Raw genomic sequence first — 23,077 nt, forward strand, 5'->3', positions numbered from 1 at the left:
AAGAAAAAGAACCTATGTGGACAAAACTATTTATAGACATTTTTTTTTTGTGGCGGCAAAGAACTATAAATCAAGGATATGGTAGTCAATTGGGGAACGGCTAAATTGTGGCATGTGGTTGTGATGGCGTGGTATTGTGCTATAAATAACAAGGTGGGGGCTGGGAGAAGCTTCAGAAAAATATGGCAAGACCTATATGAAACGATGTGAAGTAAAGTGAGAAGAATTGAGAGAGATCATTGTGCACAATAACAGAAATGTAGTAATGAGGATCAAATGTGAACACCTTGGCAATAACCCAAGAAAATTCTGAAGGACTCATGATGAAAAAATATTAGCCATTTCCATATAGAATTTAATGAATTCTGAGTACAAACTGAACTATAATTTTCTCAATTTCTTTATTTTTCCTTCTTTTAAAAAAATTATTAATATGGAAATGTTTTGCATAGATCACCAATATCACACTGCTTGCCTTCTTAGTAGGTGAGGGAGGAGTTGGGAAGAAGAATTATAACTCAAAATTTAGAAAGAAAAGAATGCTGAAAAAAACAATAAATTTGAAAAAATATTTTTAAAAAAGAATATGTCCCACGATGGGAAGATCATTGACTAATTAAAAGGAGTCAAAATAAATTCCAATTTTTTAAAAAGATGAAAAAACAGTACTATATGAATTCATAGCACTATTCACTCATTAACTTTTTAAAAATAAACTATTGATCTTGAAAAAGAGAGAAATAAAGACTGACTGATCAAGTTAAAAGTTTAACTCATGCAAGAGATACTACAAGGAATCCAAAGATCAGAAACCACTTCGTTTTTTGTTTTTTTTTAATTTCCTTGCCAAGTAGAGAGAAACAGCATCCAAGGACTATATGAATTTATACTACAAAACAACTGCAAAATATAACTATAGAGGAAAATGGAAAATTATAAGTAATACTGCCTTCACAAAGCAAAACAGAAAAAAAGAAGCCTGTAAAAGAGACTGACTTATAAAGCTAAAACAAGGTCATATTAAGCATCTCAAACTCATATTAAAAAAAAATCTTTCCCCACAAACTTTTCTTTCTTCCATACTTTTCTTTCTTTTCTTTTCTTTTTCCAAGACAGAAGAGTGGTATGGGCTGGGCAATGAGGTTAAGAGACTTGCCCAGGCCAGATTTGAACCTAGGACCTCCTGTTTCTAGACCTAACTCTCAATCCAGTGATCGACTCAGCTGATTCCTCCAAACTTTCTTAACATTGTGGGAGGCAACACCAACCTCCCAGTTACCTAGGCTTACAATCTTGGTGTCATCCTCATTCTCAATGACCCCACAAAATTAACAGTTTAGAGGTCTTATCTCTATTTTCACAACATTGCATATTTGTCTCCTCTCTATTCACATCACTCCAATCCAATGAGAGCATCCCATTACCCCTTGCTTGGGTTCCTGCAACAATTAAGTAGTCGTTTGATCTCAACTCCTTCCCAGTTTCAATTCATCCCCCCGCTCAGCTGCCAAAGCAATTTTCTAAAGCACAGGTATTACCATATCTCTCAATAAATTCTAATGGCTCCCTAATACCATTAGCATCAAATACAATGATTTAATACCAAATTATTACATGGAAGCTTCTTCCTTTCCAGTCTTCATACACTTTATCAATCATCATGAACTCTTAATATCTGGCTACATTGATCTACCTACTGTTCCTCAAACATTAACACTCAGTAGGATATTCCTCATTACCTGAAATGTTCTCCTCTCACCTGCCCGCCTGTACCCTTTTATTTATCTTAGCCTCTATTAAGACTCAGTCCTTGATACATATAAAACCCAGTGGAATTGTGTATTAGCTATGGGAGGTAAAATTTTTTAATTAAAAAAAAAAAGACAGTATTAATTCTTTCCTCTTTTCTAAGAAGTCTTTCCTTGTTCCCCAAACTGCTAGTGAGAGAAAGAGGAAGAGTAAACAAAGAGGAAGAATAAGAGGAAGAGAGAAAGACAGAGAAACAAAGGGAGAGAAGAGAAGAGAAGAGAAGAGAAGAGAAGAGAAGAGAAGAGAAGAGAAGAGAAGAGAAGAGAAGAGAAGAGAAGAGAAGAGAAGAGAAGAGAAGAGAAGAGAGATAGAGAAAAAGAAAGAAAGGAATATAGAGAGGAAAGAAAGAACGAAGGGAGCAAAAATCCCAGATTATTGCCCAGCAGCATAAGATTACTACTTTATTTTATTTTCCAATCTATTTTAAACTGTTTCTTTAGGTTGTGAACATGAAATAAACATTGGAAGGTTTTCTTGAGCAAAAATGGTTTTATAATTTCATTTTGTGTAAAACACATAGGAAAGATTACCAAAACAACAAATAGAGAAAATGACAAATTTTGCAGGAAAAACCGGGCACACTAATGGATAATCAGTAGAACTCTGAATTAGTCCATCCATTATGGAAAGCAATTTGGAACCATGCTCCAGAAATCACTTAAAATGTACATATAAAATGCACAGTTGTACCACTGCTCAGCCTATATCCCAAAGAAAACTAGGAATGAAAAAAAGGAGACATATTTACAAAATATTTATAGCAACTCTTTTTTTAGCAGCCCAAAATTGTAAACTAAGGAGATATCCATTTATTGAAGAATGGCTAAATAACTCTGGATTATGAATATAATGGAATATTATTATAAATAGAACTAAAATTATAATTCCAGAGGTAACATAAAAGCCCTTTATGAACTGATAGAATAGAGTAAAAAGTAGTGAATAATTTATACAAGAATAGTATTTATTATAAAGAAAATCAATTTTGAAAGTCTTGAGAACTTTGATCAATGCAATGATAATCTAGCAAGTCAGAGGACTGAAGAAAAAATATACCACCTATCTGCTGCATTGAGGTAAGGGACTTGAAATATTTAAAGACATATATACTTTTAATAAGGCCGATGAGGGAATTTGTTTTGCTGGACAATACATATTTGTCATAAGGATTCTATGTTTTTAGATTGTAAAGTGAATGGGGGCAGCTGGGTAGCTCAGTGGATGGAAAGCCAGGCCTAGAGATGGGAGGTCCTGGGTTTAAATATAGCCTCAGACACTTCCTAGCTGTGTGACTCTGAGCAAGTTACTTAACCTCCATTGACTAGCTCTTACTGCTCTTCTGCCTTAGAACCAACACACAGTATTGATTCCAAGATAGAAGGTAAAAAAAAGTAAAATAGCACTTGGTAACAGATGACAAGCTGGACAGAGATAGCCAGAGCATCCATAGGAGATAGTTATCACTATCTTACAAAGGGACAACAAGAAATAAATTTGATTAAGGTTGGGCTAGCTAATAATGTCCAGTTATAAAGTTAGTCAAAAGAGTCTGAAACTCTCAATCAGAGCTGTCCAAAAATGGAGTAAATTATACTTTGGGAAGTATTAAATTTCCCATTACTAGAAGTGGTGGTGAGAAGCCATGTATATTGACTTGCATTATTAATTACCTGATTTCTATGAGTATGTATTAGCTAAGTTGCAAACTGCTAGAGAATAGATACTATTATTTCCATTATAGCTACCTCAGACCAAGCACAGGCTTAAACTTAAGTTTATAGATGATCTTTGCTTGAGAGTAGAAAGATGAGTAAGATTTATATGAGTAAGGGTGAATAAAGGAGCAAAAGTAGTGAAGTAGTATTTGAGGAAACACTGAAGAAATTGGTTAAATGTTCAGCAGTAATATAGGATACTGAGCCAGGTGTATATTATTCACTCACATCCATTGTTTAAAAAATACAAACTACTGCCCAAACACACAGCTTTCAGTAGCAAACTTTCATCTATTTGTTAGGTTTATGTTTGAATCCACCAACATTTATTAAACACCTACTATGTGCCAGGCACTGTCTAAGCACTGGAGATATAAGGAAAGGCAAAAAGCCATCATTCCTGTTCTTAAGAAGCTCATCCTCTAAAGAGAGGGATAATATGTAATCAACTATGTACAAACAATATATACTCATGTACAGGATAATCTTAGAGGTAAGGCAGGTGCAAACATTAAGGAGGACTAGGAAAGGTTTCTTAAAGAAAGTGGTTCACTAGCTGAGGCTTCAAGGAAGCCAGGACTCAGGAATGAGAAGGCAAAACATTTGAGGCAGTGAAAACACATGGATTCAGAAGATGAGTCTTGTTTTAAGGAAGAGCAAGCAGGTTAGCATCACTGGATCATAGAATATGTAGAAGAGAATATAAGACTCGAGGTATAAGTCTTATACTCGAAGTATAAGACTCGAAAGATGGGAGGAAGTCAGGTTATGAAGGGCTTTAATTTGGCAGACCCTTCTCATAATGTACAAAATTACAAAGGAAATCAATTATATTGAAATGTAATTTAAAAAATCATATGTTCATGAACTCCAACATTAAGAACTCCTGCTCTGTCTTTAAAATGTAGTCAAGAAATTTAGCTCAAGTTAAGAAATGGAAAAATCTTGCCAGATAAATTATCTTCCTATCATACTTTGGACATCTAAATGGATGCACAAAAGGTTTGATCAAGAAGATGATTTCACTACAAGCACAGAGACCATTATTTCAGAGTTTGACAGTTTTCCTTTGTTGAGTTCTACAAGCTTCAGCCACACAATGACTCCCTGGCTATATCCCAACAGTAGTTATCCTGATGTCTACTCCTACTCAAGCTTTTGAAAGAACTTACTGTCATGAGAAATACACTGATTGACATGGCCTGCTGTGTTAAAAACAGCTTTTATTCATATTATCATCATCTAAATAGAAAATAATGAATTTTGATTGCCAACAGCTACAAAACAACATTCCAAATCAGCCTGATCACTCTGAATGACCATATAGAACATACCACAATGCTTAGTACTTCACATTCCACTTGCTCTTTTTAAAAAAGTAACTTGCATACACAAAGGCCAGAACACAAATTCTTTAAATGTGCTCTTTTCTTCTGAGTAGTTGTCACTCTCTAAAAGCAAATTGGGAATGCAGGAAAATAGATCACTAATTAAATGGCTGTTAACACATGCATACACATGTATGCACACATACACAAACATGCACAAAAGTACTAGTGACCTGAAAGAATAAAGCAACTAACAACACTTGGGCACAGAGAGAAATGAAATCATACTGACACTAACCACTCATATTTTTACCTTCTTATTTCAAAGAATTTGTAAATTTAGACATACAGTGTTATGTTAGATGAAAGTCAAACTAAAATGTGATAATTTTCAGTGTGTCTATGACATATTCCTTTATTTTAGATAATCCCAATGGACTTAGACTAAGATTTACTTAATAGAAAATTTAAGTGTAATGAACTATATAATGCATAAAAATGTTATTTCACAAAGTTAATGTATACTTTTGTAATATTCTGTAAGAAAAGTAAATGTGGTTTTTCAGGATCCCAAACCTAAACTTAAAGTTAACAAAATTCATTAAAAACCAACACAATCATATGGGGAACAAATTCAATTCCCTTCTATTAACATTTTCAGGGCAACTAACAAATTTAGTAAATAAAAGAAAGGTAGGAAAGTGACAAAACTACTATGTAAATTTAAATTTATTTAAATAATATGCAACCTACTGTTTCAATGCAAAAAAAAAAAGGCAAACTGCCTCAATCTTATATTTCAATAATATAACATCATATAAATGAGTTATTACCATTAATTTAGTTACCATTCTCCTCAATTCTCTCCAGGGTTCATACTTTCTTTTTCTAAAATCTTTGATTTATGGTCCTATGGTGGGGGTGGGGTGGGGATGTCAGTTTTATACAATAGAAAGCAGAAGCCATTCCCTTCCTTTCTTCTTTCACTCATGTCCTTGGACCCTACCTGCCTCTTAAGAGTCAGTTTGTAGCTAGGGTTCACTTCCTTATTTATTCAAAACAAAAGGCTGAGTCAGCATTTAAATGTAAACCAGAACAAAAATGCACATCAAGCAAACATAGCAAAGACTAGAAAAATAATAATTTGCCAGGTTACTGAAGAAAAAAGCAAACATAGTTACGGTTTCTTTTAAGATACTGTACAGCAAGTACATACTGATAAAGGCTGCTGCAAGAAAATATGCATAAAGTCTTACTTTCTGACATAAATGAAGATTTCTTTTTTCTTAAATTCCCTATTATTCAAGTGTCACTTGGACTTAAACGTTGTGGTGTCATCCTCAACTCTTCATACTCTCACCTCCCCCCATGTCCAATTTGTCACCAAATCCTGACATTTCTACTTTAGTTAACATCTCTTAAATACAACCCCTAACCCTACCCTTTCTTTCCTCTGACACTGTCACCACCATGGTATAGACCCACATCACCTCACTCCTAGACTACTTTAATACACTGCTTGTGGTTTTCCTGCCTCATCTCTTCCCATTCCAGTCCATCCTTCTCTCATTTGTCAAGCTGATATTCCTATTCAATCAGTTCTACTGGATCCCTATTGCCTCTAGAATAAAATATAAAATTCTCTGTTTGGCTTTTAAATCCCTTCATAACCTGGCCTCTTCCTACCATTCAAGTCTTCTGCCTCCTTTCACCTTCCCTTCAGTGTACTCTCATACAGGGACACTGGCCCCCTCTCTGTTCTTCCCACACAACACCCCACCATCTCCCAGCTCCACATAGTCTCACTTTCATTTCCTCTTCCCTGTACCTGGAATGCGCTCCTTTATTTCTGACTCTCAACATCCCAGGCTTCCTTCAAATATCAGCTAAAATTTTACTTTTTCCATGAAACCTTTCATATCTCCTTAATATTAGTGCCTTCCCCCTGAAGCTACCTCTAACTTATCCAGTGTGTGTCTTACTTATACATAATTATCTGCATGTTTTCTCCCCATTTAGACTGAAGAGCTCCTTGAGAACAAGGATTATTTGCTTTTCTCTGTATCCTCGGCACTTAGCATAGTGCCCAGCACATAGCAGGCCTAAGCTGCTGACTAATGTCCTAGGGGCACTGCAAACTCAGAATGTCTCAAACTGAATTCATTATTTCCCCTTTCTATGGAATTTCTGCTGATACTAGCACATTCACAGAGCTGTCTATTCCCAGGTTTACAATCTTCAAGTTAGGAATCCTTGACTCTCCCTCACATCACATAGGCAATCATCTGTTAATTTTGTGGGTTTTACCTCCACAAATCTCTCTCCAATTTAATCCCTTTTCTACAGATCCAGGTCTTACACATGGGACTGTTGCAATGGTCTTCTAACTCATCTCTCTGGCTCTATTCTAAGCCAATCTTCACACAGGTGCAAAAGCTAGCTTACTGACTCTCCATTATTAAACTTTGGAAAATTAAAAAGAAAGCCTCACGTAGGAGCCAATCTTCCTCTGACCAAGATGTGACCTGCATGTCCCCTGAAATGAAGGCAGCAAAAGGGTTAGTCATCCATCTACCTTGTAATGACTTTCTCCTACACCAGGAATTGGTGCTGCATTGACATAAGACCTCTGATGTAAAAAGGAGCTGCCTGCCTTTGACTCCAGTCTTTCATCTCCAGTCATCTCTTAGAGGAAGAGGAAGCGGAAAATCATTAGGGAGAGAGCCTTCCTTCTCTTTCTTTTGGATACCACTTCTATCTCCTGCTGCCCCCTTTCAGTCTAATCTCTAGTCATCAGAGGGAAGAGGAATGGTGAAACCCAGCTTTCCATCTCACACTGAACCTGCCTCCAACCCCCTTTGGGTCAAGGAGTGAAACCTTCCAACTCAATGATCAAATTTCTAACACCAGATCATACCCTACATATTCCAGGAATTCTGAACTTCTGTAGGTCATCATCCAAACACCATTTCCTTTTCCCTATCATCTGATTCCTCATTCCTATTCCACTCAACCTGCCTACCCCAAAATTCCAAACACTATCTACTCCTTCCATTGTACCCTCTGAAATGCATGTTGCATGGGCAACAAATTTCCCTAATCTTACATCTATGCCTCTCCCATTCCTTCCACCTACCAGCTAGTATTGAAATGAACTTTCCTATGCCAAAGCTTTTGTAGTCCCTCTTTCCAGGAATGACTAAGCCTTCACTCATTCCCCATGGCTAGAAGGAAAGGGAGGAACCTGGAGGTCTGTAGAGAACAGCTATAAGGATTTTAATTGAGTGATAGAGATGGACAGCATACATTTCAAAGGAGGAGAGGTTATAGAGTGATAAAAGTAGAGAGAATCTAGAAATGGCAGTGGGGAGCAAGGAATATTCCAACAAACTTGCCTTGCTTCATATTTTACAGAAAAAAACTGAGGTCATTTGGTGTGAGGCCCCTAATCTCCCCTCTTTTTATCTCATATCCCTCATTTCCTTTCTACCACTATCTCCTCCTTCACCCCAGTCTCACATAAGTGATCTTACTTCTTATCAAGTCTTAACTACTCTACCTGCTCAACCTTATTCTATTCTATCCCCTCCCTTTGTCATCTCCACTCCACCACATATTTTCAATGCCTATTTGCTCCTTCCCTACTGCCTACAAAAACACTATGTCTCCTCATCCTGAAAAAACTCATGCTTTATCATTCCATTTCCATTATCATCCTATAGCTGTTCTGCATTTTTTACACTTAACTCCTTCAAAAAGGTCATCTACAGTGAGTGCCATTTGCTCTTTCCAATGTTCACTTAGTTGCCATATCCAATAGCTTTTTCTCAGAACCTCCATTCTCCTTGAACTGTCTGCAGCCTTGGTCACTGTTGGCCATTGTGTTATAAAGTAATAGGAAAAGATTCTTGATTTCACACATCTCACATTAAACATCACTAAGCCCATGATAATATGCTAAAAGAAAACTTAATGGAAGCCCAAGAATCCATTCAAACACAGATGCCCCAAGAATAACCCTTGATAAATAAACATAAAGTCCATGAATCTAACAAAATCACACAGGAAGAAATAGAGATACTAAGCAGAGACAGTGAAACCAAAACAGAATAATGACTAAGACAGATAGTATAAATTTAGGTTAGTTAGATCAGGGAGGATCAGTGTAGCCTGTGAAACACAGGAGAAGTGGTCCCTTGCAGAACCTGGGAGTTTATTTGGATGGATTTAGAATCCCTTAGAATTAGTAAACATATATAAAAATATCCATCTCAAGCCTAGACTAAAATATCATTAACCTCTACAATCAACCACAAAGGAATTGCCTTACTATCACATATTAAGAAAGATACCTACATTCATTACATTAAAAAAAAAAAACTCTCACTTGCACATATGAAGATGGCACAAACATCCTGTAAAGTTTCACTCACATGCATCAACATATTCACTCTTACATGCATGCATACATTAATCTTACACACATGCATGATCCTGTAGTTTCAGATACCTGAGATCATCTTTCAAGATAAGATGACAGGCAAGTATGTATCCTGTAAAGACAAAAAACATCTGGACCGGTGACTACTTCAAGCATCACCAAAGGATAGAAGACACACTGACAACTGGAAAGAACTTTGAATCAAAGACATTATGAGGAACGAACTTCAGGAAAATGGGTCATGTAAGATTAATCACTGATCACATTAACTTCACATATAGGAACGTACATTCACATGCACATTGGAATAAATATGCATCCACCACAACATATCTAGAACACGAACAAATTTCACACTGACATTTGTGGCTGTGCCATAAATAAGGACAGCCCATAAATTGTATATCTGTAAACAGATCTCTACTATCAGAGGATATATATATATATATATATATATATATGTATATGTATATAAATAACATGTAAATGTGTAGAAAACTCAGACATATAAATATGTAGCATATTAACGATCTGATCAGTGAATATAGATAAAAAGGGGAGAGTTAAAATACTAACCATTAATAGACAGGGACAGAATATTTTAGGGTGGAAAAGGGAATGTTGTAACTAGAGAGGTAACATAGGGACAGAATAAACCAGATTTCATTAGATACAAGTTAATATATATACATATATTTAATTGTTATGCATTGTTACATTGGAATTAGTATTACATAAGGCATCGAATAGTTCAATTTTACTTAAGAGTTAAATTTTATATTGATTGCAATAGGAATGACCTTTGTATTAAGAAATTGTTATATTGTAAAATTTTGTTGGTACATAATCCTAACCCTCTTCCCACAATTCAGTCTTAGCATAAGATAGGACCTTAGATTAGTAAATAGACAGATTAGGATAAGATTTATTATTTTAGGAGGGGGAAGGTTAGAGGGGAACAATAAATAACATAGATAGATTAGAATAAACATAGAAGGTAAGTTATTGGCGTGGGCCAGGGTGGCACCATGCGAACAACAGGAAATGGAGGATTTGTGACAGAGGCTGGCACTAAAGCAAAAGTGCCAGGATGAAGAATGTGTGAAACTGATCACCTCAAAGGGGGAGGGGCCCCAGGAGGTAGGAATCTTGTGGAGGAGAAGACTCTGGCTGGTAGAGGAGTTAGGCTCTCAGTCTTGAGAAGCCAAAGGGAGAGGGTGAAAAAAAAACTTTCTCCTGAGGGTTACCTACTTTTCCTGCTCGTCACTATAAGTCCTTCCCCCCAATACTTCCCAATTGAAGGAACTTTCTAAAGAGAAACCTGAGCAGACTTTGCCTCAGCTCCTGTTGCCTAGGGGTAAGTCAACCTGACTTTCTCTCAGGGGGCTGTGAGAACAAGAGTGAGACCCTTGGTCTGTTCACTCACACTTGTTCACAGCTTGGGGAATAGATAACTATTTTAATGTCCACTCAATCAGGATAATAAAAAGGAATAACTGGCAGTAAAGAATGGGAAAAGGAAAGTGAGTGAAGGGGGTCCCTGTCTCTATCTAAACCTTTTCCCCTCCCTCCTCGAGTTTGGGGGGAACTCAGGTCTTGGCAGCCTAAGCCCCCTGACATAGGTGTCTAACCAGGATCTGTCCTGGATCCTCTTCTCCTCTCCCTCTTCATACTACTTCACTTAGTGATTTCAATAGTTCCCATGGATATAATTACCTCTATGTTAACCTTTAAACTCACATCCCCAACTGTCTTTCAGATATCTAGAATTAAATGTCCAGTAAAATATTTTAACCTCAAATCTGAATTTATTATCTCCCCCCCCCCAAACCCTCCCACACCTTACCAACTTCTCTATTACTGTTGAAGACATCACCATCCTCCTAGTCCTTCAGGGTCACAATCTAAGGGTTATCCTTGACTTCTCACACTATTTCTCATCACCTGCCTCCATATCCAATCTGTTGTCAAGGCCTGTTGATTCTATCTTTACAACATCTTCTCTCTTCTGACACTACCAATGCTTTAGTAAAAGCCTTCATCACTTCAAAGCTAGATGATTCCAAGAACTTCTGATGAATCCTCTTGCCTCAAGTTTCTCCTCATTTCAATCCATCTTCTATATACTACCATAGAGATTATCCTAAAGCATAGGTTCAAAAATGTCACCCTCCTACTAAATAAAATCCAGTGGCTCCCAATCACCTCTAGGATCAAATATAAAATCCTCCTTTTGGCATTCAAATCCCTCCACAACCTAGTCATCTCCTGCCTTTTTAGTCTTCTTATACCTTACTCTCCCTAATAGCAATCTTTAACCCATTGATACTGTCCTCCTTGCTATTCCACAAATAAAACACTCAATTATTCAGCTCTGGGCATTTTCTCTGACCATCCTCCATGTCTGGAATATTTTCCCTCCTCATAGCTGCCTACTGCCTTCCTTGGTTTTCTTTCAAGTCAAGTTCCAACTAAAACCCCAGCTTCTACAGGAAATTTGGGTTCAAATCTAGCATCAGACATTTGCTGGATATATGATTCTGGGTAATGTAAAAGACAATCTAATTAAGTAATTTCAGTTTATAATCACTGTTCTATGCCTCTGTATAGCTGTATATTCTCTGCATGTAATCCTATTAAATAATATTTTAGTGAATAGTTGTAAGTAATAATCCCAATTACTGATTGAATAATTGTGTAGGAGATCAATAATCAATAATCATATTGTGAGTAAAATAACAAGTTAAAATCCTTTTAACTGCCTTGAAAAAATACCTCTGCCTAGGAAGGTATTCCATAATCTGACTTTTTTGTGTAGAATATGAGACTTGGGCAGTTCTGGACCCTAACATTTTGTAATCTACAACTTTTTACAATAAAATGTTAGCATGGCTCAGGTAATTGCTTCCTACCCATATTTACTTATTTTTAGCAGTATGTCATTAAATCTCTATTTGTCTCAATTTCTCACCTGTAAAACAGAAACACATTGGAGAAGGAAAAATAGCAAAAACACAATATCTTTTTTTTTCCTTTTTAAATGCTTATCTTCTCATCTAGGAATCAATAATATGTAATGGTTCTAATGCAGAAGAGCAGTAAGTGGTAGGCAATTGGGGTTAAGGGACAAGCCCAGGGTCACATAGCTAGGAAGTGTCTGAGGCCAAATTTGAACTCAAATTTCCTATGGAAGCTCCTTTCTCTGTGTCTGGCTCTCAATCCACTGAGTCACCCAGCTGTTCTCCCCACCTCCCCCACTCCAGTACATTTGCCAACATAGAATCAGACAATTGAACAACAACAAATTTTATGTAGTGCTAGAAATGTAAGCTACAGCAATAAGAAGAAAAAAGGATTCAAAGAAAGAAATATAAAAAGGCAAAAAAGTAAGCAAAATTATAAATTTGTGCTTATATGATAATTTACTTAGGGAATCTTAGAATCAATTAAAATTTATTGAAATAACAACCAGCAAAGTTATAGGATATAATCCCAACAATACCAAACAGGAAAAGATAGAAAGAAAATTCCATTTAAAGTAACTACTAAATTAAAATATTGGGAGTCTACTTACTAAAATACATATAGGAATTATATGAATATAGCTATAAAACAATCAATAGAAATAAAGACAGCCCTAAATAAATTTAGGAATATTAAATGGCAATGTCAGCTATATTCATTTGCTTATTCAGTGCTAATCAAATTATCAAGTTATTTTAAAGTGCTAGAAAAATAATAATAAAGTTCATCTGGAGTAATAAAAAGTAAACAAATCAAGGGAAATGATGGGAAAAAGTGAGGAGACTAGTAGTTTTAGATTTCAAACCATTACAAAACAGTCATCATCAAAATTATTTTTACCTATTAAAAAGAAGGCCAATGAGAGGAAGAGATTAGATAAACAACATTCCAAAACAAACAAACTCTAAAACCCCCTCTTATTGAAGTCAAGACTCATTATCCAAGAGTCTGGCAGAAATATTGGGCTTAGAAAACCAACACTTCACACTACATTCCAAAATTAGCTCCAAATGGATATGTGACATATATGAAAGCTCATACACAGCATGAACAAAATGAGAGAAAAAAAGACATTTCCTTGTAGATCCATGGATATGAAATGCAAAGATTCATGAAAATTATAGCTGCTCTGAGATTCTATCTCAATTGTCAGATTGGTAAAGTTGACAAAAAAAGAAAAATGTCAATTGTTGAAGGTGTTATGGGAAGAAGCATGTGAATGTACAATTAGTAGAGCTAACTGGTCTACCTATTATCTTAAGTAATCTGGAACTGTGTTCAAATAGCTAACAGTGAGTTTCAAATTTTCTGGCCTCAGTCCCTTTATATAACTCTTAAAAACCAAGGACTCTCGAAGGATTTTTGCTTATATGGACTATAGCTATCAATATTTACTACATCAGAAATTAAAACTGATAATGTTTAAAAATATTTATTATCCACTCATGTGAAATAATAAAACCATTGTTAATATAAATAACATGTTTTTAAGAAAAAATATTTTCAAAAAGTTTGAGAAAAGTGCCATTTTTACATATTTTTGCATTTAAGTTTTTCCATAAACTTACAGAGAACATAGTATGTATTATATAATTTATTAGTAATGAAAAAAGTAATTACTGTACAATATTTTTTTTTAAACCTTCTTTCGGTCTTGAAATCAATACTAGGTATTGGTTCCAAGGCAGAAGAGTGGTAAGGGCTAGGCAATGGGGCTTAAGTGACTTGCCCAGGGTCACACATTTGGGAAGTGTCTGAGTCCAGATTTGAACCTAGGACCTCCCATTTCTAGGTCTAGCTCTCAATCCACTGAGCTACCCAGATGCCCTCTGTACAGTATTTTTAAAATGTATAAACTTGATGTCTCCTACAAAAATCCTATTATGATGTCTCAACATGATGATATGAAACAAAATTATTAAAGAGACAATTTCTAGGAAACTTGGGAAGACTTGTATGAACTGATGCAAAGTTAAGTGGTCAGTCAACAATATTTAAGTGCTCACTATGTTGCAGGAAAGGCAGCAGGGTGGCACAGGGGATAGAGCACTGAGCTTGAAGTCAGGAATATCTGAATTCAAATCCAGCCACAGAAACGTGCTACCTATGTGACGTTGGGCAAGTCATTTAATCTTTATTTGTCAATGGAGAAGGAAATGGCAAACCACTCCCATATCTTTGCCAAGAAAACCCCCTGGGCAGAAGTCCACAAGGTCATGAAGAGTTGGACACAACTGAAACAAATGAACAATAACAAAATGTTCTGCTAAGCACTAAGGATCCAAAAAAAGGCAAGTAACAGTTCCTGCCCTCAACGAGTAGTCATTCTAATGTAGAATCCAACATAGAAATAATCCTCGGAAAGGGAAAGGTATAAGCAGTTGGAGGGACCAAGGATTGCCTCCTAAAGAAGGATTTAAGCTGAGTTTTGAAGGACACCAGAGTAACAAAGGGGAGGGCACATATTGTACAAGAAGGTCAGCGTAGTTGTGAAGGGGAAAAAGCAAACCAAGGAAAACTATTCAATAACAATTTTGTAAAGGAAAAACTTTAAAAGTTTTAGGAGTAAGCTACTCCTTCCCACCTTCTGATAGAGTTGATAATCTCAAAGGGCAGAATGAAATTTTCAAACATGCAATATGTGGGCTTATTGTTCTTGACTGCATATTTGGAGGTTCTCCTTTTTTTTTTCTTTAAAGCACAAGGGGAACATGTGGAGAAGTAGCCAGGCCTTCCTGGCATCAGGATCAGTCCCAAACAACTAAGCCAGGTTGCCTTTGTATCCAATTACAATCCTTAATATCTGCTTTAATTTGTATTTGGAAATGCTCTTTTGGTGTTTTTAAATTGAAAAGATGCTTCAGTAATAAAAATAAATATAATAAAGTGGATGAATTAGATGGTCTCTACAGTATTTGAGATTTAAATCCCATGAAACTATGAGTTCTGGTCTCAAAAACAAAAATTCGGAATAAGGTTTATGTCTAAAAAGAAGCAAAAATTATATTTGCTCAGTCTCATCATAAAGGAGGCTTAATTCAAGCCATATGCTAGAGCTTTTGTGGAACTTTTTCTATAGATGTGTAAAAATGGAGACCTAAACCCGGAACTCCATTTCCCAGAAGTCCTTGCTCACTTCCCAAAATGCCTTGTAACTTCATCTGGGCAGAAAGAGCAAGATGGTATCCACCTAGGCTCTTTCCTCTTTCCGCTGGCAAGCAGAGGGCTCTTTCATGATGAGGTGAGGTTAAAATGGGCCACCTAGCCCGTGCTTCTCTTACTTGTATATTCTCAAATTCTCAACCTTTAATAAACCTCTAAAAATATAATACTCCTTGCATAGAGAAACTAATTTCTACCTGCCTCAGTTTCCCCTAAATTTTAATCATAACAGTTGAATTTTAACTGTTACATATGTTGCTAATAATACTTAAGATGCAAAGCATAAAGAATGCTTGTAAGCTTTTAGGACTTGCCATGGGTGCTTTTAAGCTAATGTTCAAGTAAATCAACATACAACAGAGGCAGAAGTTGGTAAAAAGAAAAAGGCATGAAAAAACAAATTAAATAAAGATGACAAGTATAAAGGAAAAATTAAAACCTTATTTAAAAAATTCTTACCACTTAGAAATGGTAGTTGAGGCACAGGATATGTTGAAAAAACACTTGACCAGGAGAGGATCCATCTAGAAGTTTGTTTTCAATCTCTAACATGCTTTTTGGGAATATAAGTAGGCACAGTGATATACAGCAATTAACGGCAAAGGATTCACCGTATATTCAGCAGATTACGGAATATTCTGGAAAAGAAGAAAAGTATGAAATAAATATGTTGGTTTATTAGAAGCAAAAATTGCCAATTGGCATAGAAGTAAATCACTGATAATGATTACTAATAACTTATGTGGGTTTTTATGGAGGATATACAGTTTTCATAGATTGAGATCAACATTCACTTTAGTGATGATGATGATAAGCAGTACAAGTATCATCATCTATCACTAAAGGAGTATTACAGATATTTAAATGTCTTTGTACATCTCTACATTCATTTGCCAATAATCAAGTGCTGTGATAGCTTTAAAAGTTTTTTGGTCAATGATATTTTTCAAGTGAAAGATTCCACTAGATGGAAGCCTACAACAGTGGTATAAAACTCAACTGGAAACAAGTCCTCTAAACAATTCATTAAGGCTCCCTGCAGGTGGCATGTTGACTGAGAAAACCACTTGTTAATGCTGTCTATATTCTACTGTATTTTTATTTATTTTGCTAAATGTTTCCCAATTACACTTTAATCTGATTTGGGCTGCACTTAGCAGTGATGACTGTCTTTGATTCTTTTGGCCTACAACTTTCAAATAAGAAAGAAAAGTCAATCTAATATTATTCTGTTATTAGTTAACATGTATCAAAGTAGAAGCTAACAAGGATCATCAAACTAGACAGATTTCATTAGTACTAGAAAACCAGTAAGGGAGTAAACTGCTCAGAAACTTAAAAAAGGAAAAAAAATATGCAGTTCAGTAATATGATGGTTGTTGCCTTCCTCTAATGCCATATCTTGGTTTGAAATACCAAAATCACACATCTGAAAATGCTTATGATTCAATAAACTTGATTGCACATCAAAATATGTTGCTTTTTTTTTGGGGGGGGGGGGGATGAGTAGTAAAACACCCTCAGTTCCTTTCACTAAGCACTACTAACAGTCAGCATTTACTAAGCACTTAGTAGGCAGAGCACCATGCCAGACAGTAGGGTATCTACAAAGACTAAAATAAGGCAAGATTCTTGCCTTTGTGGAGTGAGATACAAAATGATGCATATTAAGAATTTTAAGAAACATGAAGTGTTAAACAATTTGTAATAGGAAAAGATTCTGATTATTTGAGTGATTAGATGATTATTTGTTACAGAAGGCAAGACATTTGAGCTGATATTAAAAGTGAGTAGGAAAGGAATTGTGCTTGGATTATACCTACAGCAAATCAACCAGGGCTTTAAAGTATGTTTACAGCACCTATAAATCCTTTAATCAAGAGAAATAACTCTACCTTAGCAGTAAACTGTAAAGATAATTAGACAAAACTAGGAAGTTATCCAATGATACTTCTTCATCCCTTCTCACCATAGGTCACAAAGCTGAAATTATCTCAGAAAGCTGATTTGTGGGCATCTTTCATCTTCAATGTACATGCATGAAGGCATTACTTATGGAACTTCAGCCACAAAAAAAAAAATGCACATAATGTCTCTGGAGATGTTAGAAAGAAGATTAAGCAATAAGTAAGCCATGGTGTTTTAGGTCCTCCAGAAACCTCCTTTAACGCCTTCAAAACAAAAGAATGCCTAATCAACCAACAAAAAAAATAATAAGGAAGTGAGCAAATTATAGAAACACCAAAAAATTGGTCAAGAAAATCACCAAAATCCTGGGAGGAATGATAAGAGAAACAATAGGACTGGAATCTCAGAAACAGCAAAGACCTCAACTGTTATACCTCCCTTTTCCATCTCTATCCAGAACTCCTTTTTGATGGGGGAGTTGGGTGGGCAGGAGGAAGGGAGGGACGCTAGAGTGCTTTTCTACCATGCCTTCAATTCTTACCTGACCAAAAATAATTAGTTCTAGCAGCATGACCAGTGAGCATGACAATCTCAGACTGCAGTCTGGCTTCTCAATGCAGAATATAAACTTAAATCAAAAGCCCTATAAAGACCTTGAAAATGTTTCTCATCAGCCCAATTGGAAGGAATGCCTAGGTCAAAGAGATCACAGATCTCTTTGAATATCTAAGTAAAAAAGTAGGTGCTCATGTAAAAACTATAAATGGCCAAAACTGACACAATACAAAAATTAAAATGCAAATAGATGAATCTCATGTGAAGAAATAACAATTAAAAGAAATGTTGCTGTATAGTCATTCAGTCATGTCTGATTCTTCATGAGCCCCTGAACCACAGCCCTCCAGGACCTTCTATCCTTCTATAACTCCTGAAGTCTATCCAACCTCATGTAACTATCTAGCTATCTCCTCTTTTGCCAACCTCTTCTCCTTCTGCCTTCAATCTTTCTTAACATCAGGATCTTTCCCAATGAGTTCTGACTTCTCATGTGATCAAAGATTTTTAAGTTTCACTATTTGTCTTTCCAATGAATAGTTTGAATTAATTTCTTTAAGTATGGACTGATGAAATCTCTTTCCTGACCAAGGGACTCTCGAAAATCTTCTCCAGTGCCACAATTCAAAAGCATTGATTCTGTGGTGCTCAGCTTTTCTTATATATTTCCAACACCAAAAACTCTATATTACTGCTGTAAAAAAGTTTGATTAACCCAACACTTGTTTTTTTAATTAATTTTTTAAAATTTAGAATATTTTCCATGGTTACATGAGTCTGGGATAGCAACATGGAAATTCTCAGCTAAAGATCAATTAAGAGGGGACACCATCAGCCCAGACTGAATGCCATATGAATAATAGGCTTCTAATACCACATGGGCAGTATCACTGTGCATCCATTACTTTTCTAATGCCACAGTGTAATTATCTTAATTATGATGCCATTTCCAAATAAATTAACTGGCCAAAACACCTATAAATTCTTGACTTGTGAGAGAGTGGTCTGCAAAGGAAAACCAAGTTTCAGTTTAAACAGTTAAAATTAGAAAATAGGAATGGCCAAAGAAAAAGCTCAAAGATATATTAAAGTTTATTAAGAACAACTGGAAGAGTTCAACAGGAGTGGAGGGAAAGGGAGAGGGTTAGAATTAATCCTGCTAAGAAAAGGGCCAATCAAGAGACTTCCTACCAAAATAGAAGTTGGCCACCTAATTCTCATATACCTACTCCAGCAAAATCTTGCAGTTCACATCAGCCTGAATACTGAAATCTCAATTCAACAAATAAACTGAACAAGAAACTACAGTAAATGGCTTCTTCTGATCAAGAACTGGGACAAAAAAGTCAGCCAGAAAAAGTAATAGGAAAGAAATCCTATAGATTCTAAAACTGGAATCTTCTGAAAACTAGTATGGATTCTTCATGTCTCCCTAACTTCAAGGGCCAATTGGTGCCTATTTACTACCACACTGACGCTTCTCCCAGAAATATATGGTTACTAAATTTAACATCAATCTCATTATCTCTTCTGATCTTGACATAAAAAGTGGATATTTTGCTATGCATTGTTCTAGCTTTACCCTACTTTCTTCCTCTACTATTGTTTTTAAAAAATATATTTCAAAGAAAACATTTGAGCATAGTAAATTTTAAGTTTCATAAACTTACCTTTTTTCCCCATTTAAGTTAAGGCAAACATGGAAATATTTAAAAGAATTAAACTTTTTTTAATATTGGAGTAGAATAGTTTTTATTAAGTCAAGGTCTAAGATAAAATATAAGTCCACATCATCTCTGCACTTCATGTTTTTCTAAGAAGTATTTCTTTTAATCCCAGTGTGAAAAACTTTAGCTATTTAAAAAAAAGGCCTTGTGCTTATAGAATAATTTTATCTATTCTGTTCTAACAAGAAGTCACAGGTTTCCTTTCAGTGGTAAACAATGGAAACTAGCAAATCATGGGAAACACACTCCCTGTTAAACAGCTACTGTTTTGATACACAATGGGTCTACTTCCTAATTATCAAAACTTACCAGAAGCATAAGAGATAAAAATCTATCAAGAACTGTAAAATAAATTTGAGCAAGCCACATGCAAAACAAATGAAGCAAATTCCAAAAGCTTCCCTGAAGAGACCAAGTAAGGAAGGGAAAATGTTTTCAAAGATCAGACATAAACTATCTCTCAAAACAAATTCCTTTTAAAATTTTTGAAACTATTAGTCTCACAAGAGCAAGTCATTTTTTTTTGTCGTTACTCTGTCAAATTTTGCACCTTATGGATTAACGGTATTTCTTTTAAAAACAGAACTATTATAGACTTTGTTTCCCAACTTTTTTCTTAAAGAAAAAATATTGGTTTCAGTTTTGTTTTGTTTTTCCTCTCCATTCCTTCCCAAAGAGGAATGGGGTTAATTGAGCAGAAATAATCTTAGAACTTTGAAGATCCATCAATATGAATATTATTCTTTGTGACAAAAGTTTCTTTAAGTCATCTTAAGCTAAATTTTTAGTCTAGTTTCTTCTGAAAGTCACATTTCCAGAAAATAAACAACACCCATTAAATTCACAAATAGCTTCATTTCAATACTTATTGACTTTAACATCTAAAATGGGTAAGAAAGGCAAGGCTCCAGAATTTCAGGTATCTTTCTCAGTATCTATTTTTATAATTAACTCATATCTACTTTCAATTTATTTTTTGGTATGTAAATTTAAAGAGAGAAACAGTCAGGGCATAGTGCATTGAGTTGGCCTTCAAGTCAAGAAAACCTGGATTCTAAAGTTCCTGGGTTTTTTTTGTTTTGTTTTTTTAAACCCTTACCTTCTACCTTAGAATCAGTACTAAGTATTGGTTCCAAAGCAGAAGAGTGGTAAGGGCTAGGCAATGAGGGCTAAATAACTTGCCCAGGGTCACAGAGCTTGGAAGTGTCTGAGGCCACATTTGAACCTAGGACCATCTGTCTCTAGGCCTGGCTCTCAATCCACTGATAAATTGCAGAACAGTTGCTTATCTGCATTAATCAGGGTTAATTTCTTTATTGAGAGTTTCCTACAACAAAAATGTCAAGCAGATAGACTTGTACTACTCCCAAGTGTGGCTTAAACCAGATTAAAATGTAGGTCCTATCAGATTTTGATGATGTGATGCATTAATAAAATTTTTAAAAATAAAGGTATATACAAGTGTGTTTTTCTAACTAAATATGAGACCCACAGGCCTTAATTAGGAATTAGTGACCCTTTTTCTCTTTGACACTATTGTCCTACAATAAAATCACAGGTCTCATCTAAAATAACATACAAACATTTTTTAAAAACCATTAATGTATAAAATAATACTAAAAATTTTTTTCAATTAATTATTTTTTCTTTTCTTATTAGCTCTTCAACTCCCATACTGTGGGTACTGGAAGGGAGAACTGGATTAGAGACAGAGGAAGAGATCAAGATTCTGGCTCTGATTTTTTAATCTATGAGCTAGAACAAATAAATCATTTCACCTTTCTCAGATTCAGTTACCTCATCTGAAAAATGCAAAATCCTACATAAATGATGAAATCAATTAGTTTTTTGCTTTATCATCTTTCTTTTGTGTGTCATTTCCCCTCATTAGAGTGTAAAATTCATCTAGGGCAGGGATTAACTATCTTTTTTGTATTTGTATATCAGCAACATTTTGCATGATGCCTGATACATAGTAAACGCTTAATATATACATTATTAATGAGATTATCAGATTTAGAATTTAACATTTATATAGTCTAACCTGACTTTGTGATGAATAAACTAGGTTTCTGAAGTAAGCTGTTCAAGGTCTCCCAGGTAGTAACTGGGAAAAACCAGTATTTTTTTTTTTGAGATTCCCCTCCCCCAAATTGCATGTAAAAACAATTTAACATTTTTTTTTAAACCCTTACCTTCCATCTTGGAGTCAATACTGTGTATTGGCTCCAAGGCAAGAGTGGTAAGGGCTAGGCAATGGGGGTCAAGTGACTTGCCCAGGGTCACACAGCTGGGAAGTGTCTTGAGGCCAAATTTGAACCTAGGACCTCCCTTCTCTTGGCCTGACTCTCAATCCACTGCGCTATCCAGCTGCCCCCTAATTTAACATTTTTTAAAATTTGAGTTCCAAATACTCTCCTTCCCTCTCCACTCCCTGAGATAGTAAGCAATTTGATATAGGTTATATATGTGCAGTCATGTAAAACATTTTCATATTAGTCATGTTGTAAAAGGAAAGAGTTCCACTCCCCCCAAAAACGAAAAAAAAAATCATATGCTTTCATCTGCATTCCGGCTCCATCAGTTTTTTCCTCTACAGGTAGATAGCATTTTCCATCATGAGTCCAATGTAATTGTCTCGGATCACTGCATTGCTGAGAATAGCAAAATCATTCACATTTTATCATCTTACAATATTGCTATTACCATGTACAATGTTCTCCTGGTTCTGTTCACTTCACTATGGATCAGTTCATGTAATTCAAAGCCAACATTTTCAACCAAGTTCATTTCACTCTAAATCCAGTTTTACTTCTACCACACTTCTTAAATATTCTATGGTTTCCAAGGCTCATGTTAAAAACAAACAACAATAATTTAAAAGAAATGTTCTATCCAAATTCAGTGATAGTCATTAAAGGTAAAATTCAAGTCAAACATTTTGCCTTAGACCTGCCCCCAAAGTGATCATCTTCAGAAATTTATTCTAGGGCACTGGAGCTTTTTCCTATAAGCTGCTAATTCCTTAACTATTTCAGCTGGGCAGGCCTATTTTCTCTCTGACCTCTTATTTGGGCAGTAGGTCACAGATTCTCTCATCCGATTAATCGCTATCCTAAGAGCTATCAATCTAGCCCTGACTTATCTTAAACTCCAAAAAATATTATCTCTCTTTGACTTTTCCCATCTTTGGCAATCATTTTGCTCCTCTTTTATAGCAATAACTGTTTGCATATATTTATTTTATAGTTGTTATTTATGCTTTTTGAAACTGTACAAATGTTTATATTTTCCCTACACTTTCTCCCCCTTCCAAGTAAATCTCTAAGTCAAAAAGCTTATCTTTCCCTTTACATGAACTTTCAAAGCATTCAGAAGTACACCCTCAATAAATATTATTTAAAAACC

General features: G+C 35.4%; 1 protein-coding gene across 3 annotated transcripts in view; it reads right to left on the reverse strand.

Annotated features, from left to right (window-relative positions):
• FRYL (FRY like transcription coactivator) overlaps positions 1-23,077 on the reverse strand; it is a 309,155-nt gene that overhangs the window by 249,895 nt on the left and 36,183 nt on the right. For all 3 annotated transcript variants that reach the window (XM_007496478.3, XM_007496477.3, XM_056802595.1), the window contains exon 2: positions 15,939-16,117. The gene's annotated coding sequence lies outside the window, so the exon portion shown is untranslated. The remainder of the gene's footprint in view (positions 1-15,938; positions 16,118-23,077) is intronic.

This window comes from Monodelphis domestica, chromosome 6 (assembly GCF_027887165.1).
Source record: "Monodelphis domestica isolate mMonDom1 chromosome 6, mMonDom1.pri, whole genome shotgun sequence".
Lineage (NCBI taxonomy): Eukaryota > Metazoa > Chordata > Mammalia > Didelphimorphia > Didelphidae > Monodelphis > Monodelphis domestica.